Source organism: Ursus arctos, chromosome X (genome assembly GCF_023065955.2).
Source record: "Ursus arctos isolate Adak ecotype North America chromosome X, UrsArc2.0, whole genome shotgun sequence".
NCBI classification, from domain to species: Eukaryota; Metazoa; Chordata; class Mammalia; order Carnivora; family Ursidae; genus Ursus; species Ursus arctos.
The window spans coordinates 17,350,488-17,364,914 of NC_079873.1; positions in this window are offsets into that span (position 1 = coordinate 17,350,488).

A 14,427-nucleotide genomic window follows, 5' to 3' on the forward strand; every position below is an offset into this window, starting at 1 on the left:
AGTTTGGGCAAAGAGTAAAATAAACCATATTATGGAAAATTTTAAATGAATTAATAGATAACTATACCATTATGTATAAAGATGTAACCCCCCAAAGACTTTGTAGGCTGACAGAGAGAAGAAAATTAATAAATGAAGAATGATTAACTAGGAAGAAAGAATTACAAAAAAGAAACTACCTATGATCTAACACTTTATTTTGCCATAACATTTACTTCTCTGTTGAATTTTAATTTTTAACACCGTTAACTGTGAAAAATGTCAATGCTTGTTTTTAATCCAGGAGAGCAGGTGACAAGGTTTGTCCCCTGGGGTGCATGCTGTGTAATGACTTCCTTTCTTCTGTGATTTCTTGAGCCAAACCACTTCTCTCCTTAACCCCAGTCCTTCAAGGTGATGCAGCAGCCATGTTTATGACACTGTCCTTACTTCCATGAGTAGCCACAGACAGGAAAAAGTGTTTTTCCAAAAAGAAGTATTGTGCAGAGTTATAACTCTACCCACATGAAAAAATCTTTTACGGGGCACCTGGGCGGCTCAGTTGGTTGAGCATCCGACTCTTGATTTCAGCTCAGATTATGATCTCAGGGTCCTGGGATCCAGCTCTACATCCGGCTGCCAGATCATCAGAGAGTCTGCTTCTCTCGCTCTCTCTTCCCACTCCCTCTGTCCCTCTTCCTGTGCACGCGTGCTCTCTTTCGCACTCTCTCTCTCTCTCTCTCTCAAATAAATAAGTAAATCTTTTTAAAAACTTTTACATAATTATGCAGAACAGTTTAGAATCTACTTGTCTGCAAACTTTTCATTTCAAAAAGGGAACTTTGTTTCACCTTTCATATGGCTCAACAGCTTTTTCCCCCAAAGTATTTTCCTTCCAGAAATAAAAGAGCTGTCTAGCCTCAGAAGTGAAATTCAGACCTCCATCTCCACAAACATGGTGTCGGTTTCTCTGTCCTCAAAGGAAATTGCTGGCATCCAACTCTCAGTCACTCCCAGCTGGGAGAATAAGATTCCATTCATTTATTCATACATTCATTTATCATTCATTTTATTAAGTGCTTACTATGATTCAGGCACTGTGCTAGATACTGAGGGTTTAAAAATAAGTAAGAAATAGTTCTGTGTTCTAGGAGCCTGTTCACCATGGTCTGGTGGAGGAGACAAGTAAATAACAACATGGTTATTAGATTTACGTGCTATCTTCAATCTGCTATAGGAATTCACAAGAAGGTTGCCCCAACTCTCCCATGGCGCTGAAGGCTTCACAGAGAAGGACATGTTTACACTGAACGTCCTGAGCGTCAGTAAATGCCCGCACTTTCTGTCCCCACTGTCACTGGGGTGAAAAGAGTGAATAAGCCTATGTTCTGGCCCTCAGAGCTTACAGTGGGGGAAAGAGGGTACAGACAAAGCTAAGTAAACAACTAAACAAGATAATTTAAATCCTAGTAAGTGATATGAAGACAAACAAACGGCTGAGGAAGAGGATAAGCTGGGGGAGGTGTGGCAGGAGCAGCATCTCTCCAAGAAGAAGTGAGATTGATAAGGCGAGAAAAGAATATTTCAGGCAGAGGGGACCGCATGTGCAAAGGCCCTGGGATAGGAAAGTATGTCCTCAGGACTCAAAGAAAAACAATGCAGCCCAAATGTAGAGAAGAACGGCATGAGGCAAGGTGAGAAAGGGAGGCAAAGGCTAGCAGGGCCTTTGGAGGCCATTTTGACAAGAGATGCTGGTTTTCTTCTAAGTGTAGTAGGAACCCTTAGAAGCGGTGGAGTTGCCTGAGTTCAGCTTTGGTGAGTTCACTGTCACTGCCATTTGAAAAGAGGACTGTACTAGAATGAGCAGGGAAGAAGGGAGAACCATTACAAGGCTAGAGATGATGGTGCCCTGAACAAAGGTGTTGGCAGTGAAGATAAAGACAAGAAGAGAGTTTCAAAGTGTATTTTAGTAATAAAGTCAAACTAACCTTGCTGGGGCTCCTGGGTGGCTCAGTCAGTTAAGCGTCTGACTCTTGGTTTCGGCTCAGGTCGTGATCTCCGGGTCGTGGGATCCAGCCCCCGTCTGCTCTGTGCTCAGCAGGAGTCTGCTTCTCTCTGTCCCTCCCTCTGCCCCTCCCTCCGAAAAAAAAGTAGCCTTGCTAACTGATTGGATGTGGGAGGACGGAAGAGAGAAACATGGTGCTTTGGGGGAGGAGTGAAGTAATGAATCAGAAAGCCAGTGTTGACCTCAGAGGGAAGCGTTTCCATAGACTGTGGGGGCTGGTTCAAAAACCAGGTCACTGCAGGTTTTGGCACGAATGAAGAGTTGAGGCTGCAAGTGGACCTGTCTCTTCTAGACCCGTGACTAAGAACGGAAAAAAGGGATAGTGGTTGGGTTTGGAGATTTCCAACAGGAAGAGAATTCAGGGGGCTGTAGCTTATAACAGCCTGAACAGTATTTCAACCTGTTGAGAAGCCAGAGTGACAAGGGTGATAAAGGTCAAAAGGAGGTCACTGATGACCAAATTCCAAATGAGGGGAGGCGGGAACACATATTCTTTACTCTGAGAAAGAACTAAGCTGATCCCAAAAAGGTCGTAAGAGGGTCTGTGGGGTTGGGGAGGAGGAACGGGGAAAATGGAGGCCACCTGACAGCCCGCCTCACCTTTCTAAGGGTCTTGAAAAAGAAATCAGTCATAGAGAGCAGCGAAGAGCTGAAAGTACCACCAAGCGGGGTTGAGACTCCAGCTGAGGCTGGAAACCTTGCCACCACGAAGATGGCTAGTCTGTCAACATGGGGACTGTTTTGCAGGGGTGTCAGTTCTAAAAGACATGTGTCTTCAGTTGGGTTCCTCCAGAAGCCACTCTTGAAATAAGGATTTGTGTATAAGTGATTAATTAAGAAAATATTTCCAGAAAAAACTGGGGGAACAAAGATGGGATCTCAAGTCCCACAGAAGGTATCCTCCTGATCCTGCAAGAGAGCTCTGGAGTGTGAGAACTTATGCCATAGAGCTGTCCTACCCCAGGCAAAGGGGTGGAGCTGTCATACTCCTGCATCTGTCTGTCGTAAGTTCAGGGCTGCCCGGGGGAACATATTCCCAGGGCTTTTGGCTCTCCTTACCAGCTGGAAAGGCATGCTCCAGAGGCCCTAGGGCAGGCCTCCAAAGGAGCGCTAAGGTGTTGGAAACAAAGGCCCAACGAAGCCAGGAGCAAACAACAAACGGGGAAACAGGATCTGAGGGGACCTGGACAGAGCTCAGTCATTGTCTGCCCAACACAGCTGTCCTTTATGTCACCTAGGCCTCAGCAAGGTGGTTCTGAATTACATTGACACCTTGTTTCTAAAAAGCCCCGTTTATTTGAAACAATCTTACAAAGTTATATTATTGCCCTGTTGAGCACTTCTGTTTCTTATTAGTCATTGTCTAATGAGTATTGAAATGGACTATTTTCGCAGAGTTTTGGCAGCCTATAAATGTATGTAGAATTACTTTTTCCTGAATTGTCACATAAGACCTCTATAACCTGGCTCTTTTTCAAAAATGAGGTAACTCTAGTCCCTTTGGTGACACATGGTAGATGGGGGAGGGTCCTCCTCCAGGGTCTGAAACCGTAACAGTAGCCATCTGACACATGCACCAGAGATCTGGAATGTGACGCAAACCTCACTGCGGCCTGTATGCCCTTGAACAAAATTTTTACCCAACTGGAGTTCTACCCAAGGTCAGGATCTGTAAAACTGGAGAGAATCACAATTGCACCATACACTGTGCAGGGCAGTTTCCCTGCTCTCCTTTCCTTCCTGCCCTGCAAAGTTACAGAGGAGGGGGTGTTCCTAACCTAGATCTTTTTTTTTTTTTTTGAAGATTTTATTTATTTATTTGAGAGAGAGAGCAGAGTGAGAGAGAGGGCATACAAGTTGGGGGGGCAGAGGGGAGGGGCAAAGGGAGGGGGAGGTGCAAAGGGAGAGAGAGGGAGGGACAGAGGGAGAGGGAGAAGAAGGCTCCCTGCTGACCAGGGAGCCCAACTCGGGGCTCAATCCTAGGACCCCAGGATCATGACCTGAGCCAAAGGCAGATACTTAACCAACTGAGCCACCCAGGTGCCCCTAACCTAGATCTTTGAACATAAATAAGACAATACACTTGTGGGGCGCCTGGGTAGCGCAGTCGTTAAAGCGTCTGCCTTCGGCTCAGGGCGTGATCCCGGCGTACCGGGATCGAGTCCCACATCGGGCTCCTCGGCTATGAGCCTGCTTCTTCCTCTCCCACTCCCCCTGCTGTGTTCCCTCTCTCGCTGGCTGTCTCTCTGTCACATAAATAAATAAAATCTTTAAAAAAAAAAAAAAAAGACAATACACTTGTAAACAACTGGGTACTCCTAGAGAGAAAGAAGGACTAAAGCCCTGACTTACAGCGTGTTGCAGAGGCGGTGCTGTGAATTCAGCATATGTCCTCCCTTCCTGGCACGTAGGACACTAGATTTTCCAGGCTCACTCAATTGGATCGGGCCATGTGATTGAGTTCTGACCAATAGGATGTGGGCCCAGTTTCTACAAGCCATGCACCAGTACCCACTTGTGGATTGTTACCAGTTTTCAATGATCTAATACAGAAACTTTTAAGTAAGTAATTAGGGACTTTTATGGCAATTCGACATTACTACTATATCCAATTAGCATTTCCTTTTCCTAGTAATTCATTTTTGTTGTATTTTTATAAAAGTATTGGTGTGTGATTGATTAGAAAATTTCATCCTGATGGGGCGCCTGGGTGACTCAGTCAATTAAGTGGCCGACTCTTGATTTTGGCCCAGGTCATGATCTCGGGGTCCTGGGATGGAGCCCCGCCTCAGGCTTCATACTCAGCTGGGAGTCTGCTTGAGGGTTCTCTTTCTCCTTCTCCCTCTGCCCCTTCCCCCACTCACACTCACTCTCTCTCTCTCTCTCTCAAATAAACACATAAATATTTAAAAAAATTCATCCTGAGAAGGTTTAAGAAGCACTGCCATAAGCCATTCCAAGCCTGGCCTTTAAAAGCATCCTGTGCAATCCAGACCTTTCTCCCCCACCTGTAGCAATATTAGAAGCCATTGGTCCTGGATATCATAGCTACAAGATGGAGAATGATCACTGGACCCACATCAAACTCTGACATGAGCAACAAATAAATGTTTACCATGTAAATCTACAGAAATTTGAGATTGTAACCGGCACAGCCTAGGATTATTTAATTTACGCAAGGGATTATTGCCCTCTTTCTGGGAGTTGAGCGAGTCGGGGCTGGAGGACCTACTTCCAAGATGGGTGCTTCACTCCCATGTCTGGTGCCCTTTGGCAGGGATGGTTGGAAGGCTGGGTCAGCTGGGACTGACAACCAGAATGCCTACGTGTGGCCTCTCTAGGATGGCACCTTCGGGGTAGTTGGTTTCTTACATGGAGGTTCAGGGTTCCAAGAGCAAGGCATCTGGTAAAAAGAACAGAGACTGCATGACCTTTTATGTCTTGCTCCAGAAGTCACATAGCACCACTCCTGCTGTACTCTGTGACCCAAGCAGTCACAGGCCTGCACAGATTCAAGGGAAGGGGACATGGACCCCCGTCACTATGGGAGGCATGCTGTGAAATTAACACCACCTCACCATGATTATAATTTGGGGGTCTCGTTCCAGATTATTTTATATTCCTTTCAAACCATCTGACGCAGGCCTTATCCATAGCAGGCATCCACTAAGTGTATATCAATGATAAGGAGAGGGGAGAGCCAGGGATATTGTTCCTGCTTTAAGGGCAACTGAGTATGTGGTCATGGGACTTGAGTTTGCAACAGTTCATGGATTCGAAGATTCACATTTTTCACATTTTAACATCGCTGAAATTGATACTTGTTAAAATTTATGGCCTCTTCTAACGATGTTTAGCAGTGCTTTCTTTTTCTTAGGGGTCCATAAGATAACTGTGTACCATCCAAGCAGTAGCTTATCAGTTGAAATGCAATAAATACCAGGGACTTGATATCTTTAAGGTGGAGCCTTAACTAATGAGAAGCAATCAGGGGAAGTAAATGATGGGAAAATGCCCGCTGCCTCCGAGCTGAAACTGGTGAGCCAACAAAGGAAGCCCAATGGAGAGCTTGCAGTCACTGCCGTAAGACATTCCTCCCATTGTAAGGAGCCTGGAAGGACATCATGTCCAAACTCTCGCCCAGTGGCTGCCTCACCACCACACTTGCTCCAAATACAGGCAGTATCTAGACACCCCCTTACACCGCATTCTGTAACAGAAAATGCCATAAGCCTCAGAGAGGGGCAGTTGAAGTTCATATTTGGGCTCTGGCATTTCCTCTCTCTGAATTTCAATCTCTTCATCTGCAAAATGGGTAGTTATAATGACACCCACCACCAAGTGAGCCAGTGGAAATAAGGCAGAGGGCCAGGCACATAAGAGGTGACCCATCAATGTTCTTTTCCTTCTCTTTTCTTTCACTGAAGTCTCCCACTGTTTCCAACTTGTCCGCTTTCTTGAAGCCTTGAGATAATCCTCTTTGTTACTTTGTAGACCTTGAGTCTCTGCTTTGTTAAACAAAACTATTGAGAATGTTCTCAGACTATTTCATATTCCAAGGTCCTAATCTTCCAAGCCTGTAGAATCTGACAAAATGGGCCCGTTTTAGGGGCACCTAGGTGGCTCAGTCAGTTATGCATCTGTGTTTTGCTTGGGTCATGATCCCAGGGTCCAGGGATTGAGCCCCCGCTTTGGGCTCCCTACTCAGAGGGGAGCCTGCTTCCCCCTCTCCCACTCCCCCTGCTTATACACTCTCTCTCTGTCTCTCAAATACATAAATAAAATCTTCTGGGGCACCTGGGTGGCTCAGTCAGTTGAGCGTCTGCCTTCAGCTCAGATCATTATCTCCAGGTCCTAGGATCAAACCCCACATCAGGCTCCCTGCTCAGAGGGGAGTCTGCTTCTCCCTCTCCCTCTGCCCCTCCCCTGCTCGTGCTCTCATTCTCTCTCTCTCTCTCTCTCTCTCTCAGATAAATAAATAAAATCTTTAAAAAAATAAATAAAATACTTTTTAAAGATGGGCCCATTTTAACCTTAGTAATATTGCCATCAAGTCACCCATGGCCTGACCTCCCCCACTTTCTGAAAGTTTTCCCAGCTATCTCAGTAAGCCATTCAAAGCAGGGAGAAACAAACATGTAAAAGAGACTCCCAATTCAGAGGAAGAAAACAGCCTAAATTCATTCATTTGTTCATTCAGCCATTCAACAAATATCTTTTGAGCATCTACCATGTGCCAGAAACTGCACTAAGCCATAAAAATAAAGCAATGAACAAGGCAGGCATAGAACCCATCCTTATATACGCAACTAATGAATCATCGAACTTTACATCAGAAACCAGGGATGTACTGTATGGTGACTAACATAATATAATAAAAAAAAATTTTTTTAAAAAGAACCCATCCTTATAGAGTTTGTGTCTGTGAAAAAGTCATTAAACACAAAGTCACTACAAAGAGGGGCGGCTGCACTCAAGGCAGAGAAAGCTAAGCTGGAGAATCAGAAAAGGAAGCTGTGTTAAAAGCAGACGCAGAGAGAAGTTGGGTGCAGGTAGCTGCTTTGGGAAGTCCTCCCTAGGAACGGGAACGAGGGAGCAGAGAGGAGATGGAAAGATTTTTATAAAAGCCAAGGAAAGGTGCCATAGTGAGCAATTTTCCTTTGTGGGCAACTGAGGTTCAGTCCTGCTGGGGACCCTTCAAGAAACTGTGTGGAACACACCTCAGAGTTACCTCACCAGAGGACAGGGAGCCTCAGGTATTTACCCAATGGCTCTGTCCTCCATTCTTGTAGTAGGAACTCAATTCAAACCTGGGCTGTTGCACATTGACGGAAATGGGGAGTAACATAAACTAGGTGAGCAAAAGGACAGAGCTCCATGAAAACCTTCGGTCTTAAACTTCGCTCCCAGAGAGCGCAGCCCCACAGGCACAGGACTTGGCAAATGGAATATGCTTAGCTGACTTTCAGCCCCACTTGCCCCCTTGTCCAGCCCCGTGTATATCCAGCAGCCCCACCGTAGGCCCCACCCTGCACACCCCTCATCCCTTCATGCCTCCAAATCACCATGTACAAAGTCTGTAAGGGAGGAGTGTGGTAGCATTGCACAGCTTGATAAATAATTTTTTTAAAGATTTTATTTATTTATTTGAGAAAGAGAGAGAGCACAAGCAGGGGGAGCAGCAGGCAGAGGGAGAAGGAGAAGCAGGCTCCCCACTGAGCAGGGAGCCCCACATGGGGCTCGATCCCACAACCCTGGGCTCATGACATGAGCTGAAGGCAGATGCTTAACCAACTGAGTCACCCAGGCGCCCTGCTTGATAAACAACTTTAAGCTAATGTCCCGAATGTCCTCAGCTCCTCCTGCTGTGGACATCACTAGTATAAAGTGTCACTAGCTACCTTTCTCCCCAGCCTCTGCACTCTGCCCTGTTGCTCTCTCCGACCTGCTCTCCCCAGGTCTCTTTGTGGTTGTCTCTATCTGCGGCTGTCTGCACTGGTCTCTCTTTATCACTCTTTGGCTATCTGTCGGTCTCTGTCTCCCCCTCCACAATTTCTGATCCGTCCTTCCAGTGTTTTTTCTCCCCCTTTATTATGGTCTCTCTCCACCATGGCATCCCACCCAGGGCCGTTTGTCCTGCATTAAAAGGTTTGCGGGAGGCAACTCTAACCCCCGAGACAAATATGCTCATTTGCTGGGTCTCTCTCACCCCCATTTCCTCCTGCACAGGTGGAAAGGTGTGGCCTTCTGCACTTAGAAGGGCCAAGACTCAACCTAGGTTTAGGCTCTGAAAAAAAGGCTGGCTTTTTAGGTGAAGCTGGACGAGGTAATGAATTTTCTGTGATATCCATGAGTTGGCAGTGTGATTGGAAGAGAGCCTGGTTTGCCTCCTGTGTGCATCTGTTTCCCTTGAGGACCATATCCGGGGGTGGGGTGGAGGAGATAATGACTAGTAAAAGATTAATTTGGATATTCCTAAGCCCCCTTAAGAACTTTCTCTTAAGTTCATATTCTTAGAATCACCCCAGAACTAGGTGGAAGAACAACAATTGTAAAGTCTCTAAAGTAGGCACCTGCTTGTCATGCTGACCCAAATGGCTTTAGAGCAGCAAGCCAGAGGGGTAGAAGGAAAGAGACATCCACAGATAGATCATGTAAAGCCTTAGAGAATATTCTATGTACCAGGTGCAATTCTAGGTGCTGGAGGTACCTCAGCAGACAAAACAGGAATCCCTGCCTTCTTGGATCTTATATTCTAGGAAGAACCCCCAGCTCCAGGCCTGAGCAAGTCATGAATGGTGAGGTGGGTAATTTTGGGTTGGGGCCACTATGGAAGAAGCAGATTTGGGGGCAGAAAACAAACATTGGATAATGTTAAGCTCATGATGCCTATTCGATGTCTAAATGGAGATACGAAAGAAGTTGGATATCCAAATATAGAGTTCAGGAAAGAAGTCCAGGCTGTGATCCAAATTTGGGGGTCACCATTGTAGAGTTGGTATCTGACACCAGGTTAGATGAGATCTCCCAGAGGAGTGTAACTAGAGCAGACATAGGGTCAAAGCACTGAACCCTGGAGCATGACAACATTTAGAAGTCCAGGAGAGACTGAGGAGTGGGGGAGCTGTGGGGGTAGTGTTTCGTAGGTCCAGTGCTTCCATTTTGCAAAGTGAAAAGAGTTCTGTGGATGGAGGGAGGGGAGTGATGGCAGCACAACATTGTGAATGTACTTAATGCCACTGAGGTATATCCTTAAAAATGGTTAAGATGGTAAATTTTATGTTATGTGTATTTTACTACAACTTTAAAAAAAGGAAGAGAAGAGAGAGAGTGAGAGGCAGACAAATGGGTACAAAAACCCAAATGAAAGAAGTGTTTCCAGAAGGCAGGAGGGATCAACCAAGTCAAATACTGCTGGGAAATCAACAAAGAGTTAACCATTGGTTTTGGCAATGTGGAGAGCGGCAGTGACCTTGAGAACAAAACAGGTGAAGGTAAATGCTTGCTTGAAGTGAGCTCAAAGGCATCGGGAAGATAAGTTAGGCAAGATGGAGAAGGTGGCTACCTCCTCAGGCAGCAGAAAAATGGGCACAGTGGCTGGAAGTGGTCATAGGAGGAGTCTTATTTTAACTTGAAAGATAACACATTGGATTTCAAGGCTGAGATTGAAATGGTCCCACAGAGAGAGAAACAGTGATGAAACAGACGCTCAGATGCTAAGCTCTGAGCAGCCACTAACAGTGGGGACCTGATATGCAAGGATGGTGGGGCTGGCCTCTGTAGAAGCAAAGGCAGCTGGCTAGTGTGATAAGAGGGGGACAAGGCATGGGGATACAGAGGCAAACAGGTCAGTTCAGTTGCCAGGGGGATGTGCTTTTCTGATGGAAAATAACTTTTCAGTAAAATAAGCAAGGTTGGCACCTGAGAGTGAGGACTGAGGAAGAAGTTTGCGAATTTTGAGAAGGTTTAAAATAGCCCTCAGAGAGAGAAAGAGGGAATTGCCCTGGAAAACGTAGTTGGGCTCTGAGGTTGTTCTTGGGGCCCAATTAAGGTCATAAATTTCAAGTGAGACCAGGATCAATCTTCATCTGAAGATATTTTCATTAATATTTTCTTTATAGTGTATCACTTTAGTTTTGATTTTCTCTTTTATTCATGTATTATATGCAAGAATTTTTTAATATTTCTAAGAAGTTAGGAGTATTTTTAATACAAATATAAGCCACCAAAATATATCAATCATGAACCTCTAAGTACTGACAACACTTTATCAAAATAAAGAGAGCAGAGACTATTTTAAATTAAAAAAAAAAAGTTCTGACCAAACACCTCTTCAGAATTTGGAATACCATCTAGTTAAAAATAGATACAAAAGAGTGTAATACTACAGTTATTAAACCTGATTGACTATATATATATATATATACATATATATACATATGTACATGATTACAGACACACACACATAAATGTTTAATTTGGCATTCATTTTTTACTGCCATGAAATATTTTTTAAAGATTTTATCCATCCATTTTTGAGAAAGAGAGAGAGAAAACAAGCACGAGTGGGGGGAGGGACAGAGGGAGAAACAGACTCCCCATGAGCAGGAAGCCCAACACGGAAGTTGATCCCAGGACCCCGAGGTCATGACCCGAGCTGAAGGAAGACACTTAACCAACTGAGCCACCCAGGCGCCCCTGCCATGAAATATTTTTTAAAGTGTTAAGGTACTATGAGACCAAGAAAACCTGAAATGCCCACATACAGTATTTGCATATTCCACAATCTCTGACCCAGATGCTAAAAAACTAGAAGTTAGCAACAAGAAGAAAAAACTAAAACTATTAAGAAAACTCCAAAATACTCTTCAAATAACTCAGGGGCTGAAGAAAAACATGAAAATTACAACTACAACCCATTTATAAACCCCAGTGAAAAAAATGCACACTCAGAGGCAAATTCATAGCCCTAAAGCTCTACTTCTTGATGCAAGAAACTGCAAAATAGCGTGGCTGTGTTTCTCAATCACCATGAAGGCAAAAAATACGAAGGTTTACAGAGGTAACTAGGAAACTTCTGCAGGGTGTATCTTCTCGTTTAGATGATACTTTTGAGATCCAATTTAGTGAGCTCAAATACTTCCTGCTTAGGAACAAATGACTAGAAATGGGGGCCAGCAACAGTCACCACTTGGTCCAAAACCATCACCAAAACCCCCATCCTGACCATCCTCCTGCATCTCAAGGGCATGGCCAGACCAAGAGAGCATCCTGCCTTGTCTCCAATGTCAGGGGAATAATGAAATAGGGGATTCTGTCTTTCTATTCCTTGTCCGCTGTGCCTGTAAGAATAGTCCTTTTTTCCTTTTCAAGAGTCTGGTATTGGATGCCCAATTAGGTTCATCCACACAGGCAGGTTAGATACCAGGAAGAAAAGCCTCTGACTCCACCCTCATTCTTTGGGGGAACTGAAATATCTTTAGGAATACAAATAGCATACATATGGAAGATTCCAAATGTACAAGACTCACAGGAACAGCTGCTTTGAAGGGTAAAGTGCATTACTGAGACAGAAAATGAAGTAGGCAGAGAAGTACAATCCGTGTACTGAGTTCACAGGAAATGCCCTGAGTTGACTCAACACACACTGCGGGGCACTGGAGAACCAGTGCCTGCCTTCAGGGAACTCACATCTGATAGAGGCTCTCATACAATGTTCCTTAAAGCTGTCCTCCTCGGTGGGGAGAAAAGAGTTGAAATCTAGAGTGATCCAATGAAAAATGTGTATGGAATTATTCGAAAGGTTATAAGGCACCAAATTCTATAGTATTATTTCTATTGTTTAGTACTGAATCATAATGGTCTCCGTACTGGATACATAGGAGGGGTTGGCAAACTACGGCCTGCTGGCGCTGTTTGTAAACCAAGTTTTATTTCTTCTAAATCTTCTTTCTTTTCCCTGTGGGAAAAACCTGTATTTGCTTTCCTGTGTGAAAGCAACCACCATTGTTCATACAAATTCTTTATAATCATGTGAAAGACATGGGATGGTATGTTCTTGAGTGTTCCAGCAATACATATAATTCTATTTATATGCTAATATGATGAACACAGAATTATAATTATTGTTTCTTTCTATTTTACTGAATCATAGGAAATAAAATTTTGCTTTTATAAATGAAAAAAAATGTATTCTAACAATGTGATAGCTAGCCTTTTTCTAGTTTTTTTAAATGAAAGCTTTTTTGTCCTTAAATTATGACACTCTTTCTTATAGAAGAAATAATTGCTTGGTGTTAAGGTGGCTTGCTTTATTCTGTTTTATTATTGCCAAGCAACCTCATCTTAAATCCCAAAGTTCTAACTTCTTTTAATAGACATAGAGGTATTATCTGAGTTCCAAGAATTTATATTAAGCTCTTACAAAGTGTATTATGAATGTAGCCCACACAAACACTGAAATATAACTCTGGGACAGCTGCATTAACCCAAGGTTGGTTTCAGTTACCACTTAATCTTTGAATATAGCAAATATCCAGCAGTGAAAAACTCTTTGAGAAACTAGCATATCAGTTGGCATTGGATTAGTCCCACATAGGCCTTGGTGATCATTAAAACCCTGCAGCCACAGCCATGTAACCTAATCAAGATGGCAGCATGAACTTTCTTCTTCCCTGCCAAGTAGTACTTGATGTGTATTCTAAAAATCATCACTCTACCTAGAATCCACAGGTTTTCTGTCCTTTGACATTTGAAGTAGGTTTTAGGGGGAAAAAAACCTTTGGCTTATTTTCCAAACTAGAACTTAGGCCCTGAAGAAATAGAAACTAGGCAAATGTTAGCTTTGAAAACCTCAAAGACAGTCATACTTAAAATTCACAGTTCTGTTCATTACTGCCATTTGGACACAGCACTTCCCCAGTCCCTGACTTCTCTTCTAATAGTTTGTTCTAGTCACCATCCATTGAGTGGTTTTGGGAGTGTTAGGTCACCTGTTGCAATGGCTGATACCATCCCAAAACAGAAGCAAAAAAGCAGCCTAGGCCAAGAAAGGCCTTAGACAGAAACACATTCATTAACATGAGAATATTTTGGAAAGTGGGTAAGAGGAATGTCTTCAGACCAAAGGAAGGAAGAATCCTGCTTATTTAGAGAAAGATGCTAGAAATATTCTTGTTAATTCTGAATGTATTTTATGTCCATATTTTATCTGAAGAGTTTGCCCATTAGCAATCCACTTCTGGGGCACAGCCAAGCTTTAAAATGATGATTGATACTTTTCCCAGTAATAGATGTTGTAGATTGATTTGTGTCCCCCCCCCAAGTCATACGTTGAAATAGTAACCCCCAGTACCTCAGAATGTGCCTTATTTCGAAAGAGGATCATTGCAAATGTAATCAGTTAAGATGAGGTCGTACAAATGGAGTACGGTGGGCCCCGAATCCAATATGATTGATGTCCTTATTAAAAGGAGAAATTTGGACACAGACACACACACGGGGAGAATGCCACGTGAAGATGAAGACAGAGATCTGAGTAATGTATCTATAAGCCAAGGAAAGTCAAAGATTGCCAACAAACCACCAGAACCTAGATGAGAGGCATGCAACAGATCCTTCCTCACAGGCTTCTGAAAGAACCAACCCTGCCAACACCTTGATTCTGAATTTCTAGCCTCTAGAACTGTGAGATAATAAATCTCTGTTGTTTAAGCCCCCAGTTCATGGTACTTTGTTGTGGCAGCCCTAGCAGAGGAATAGAGTAGAGTCCCCATCAGATTCTCCGTCGGCATCTGCGTGTCTATAACAGCACTGCTCCTAGATCACAGGGCATCCCCCCTCGTTTTATGCCTTCTGTAGACCACTTGGGAGAAAACTCAGAT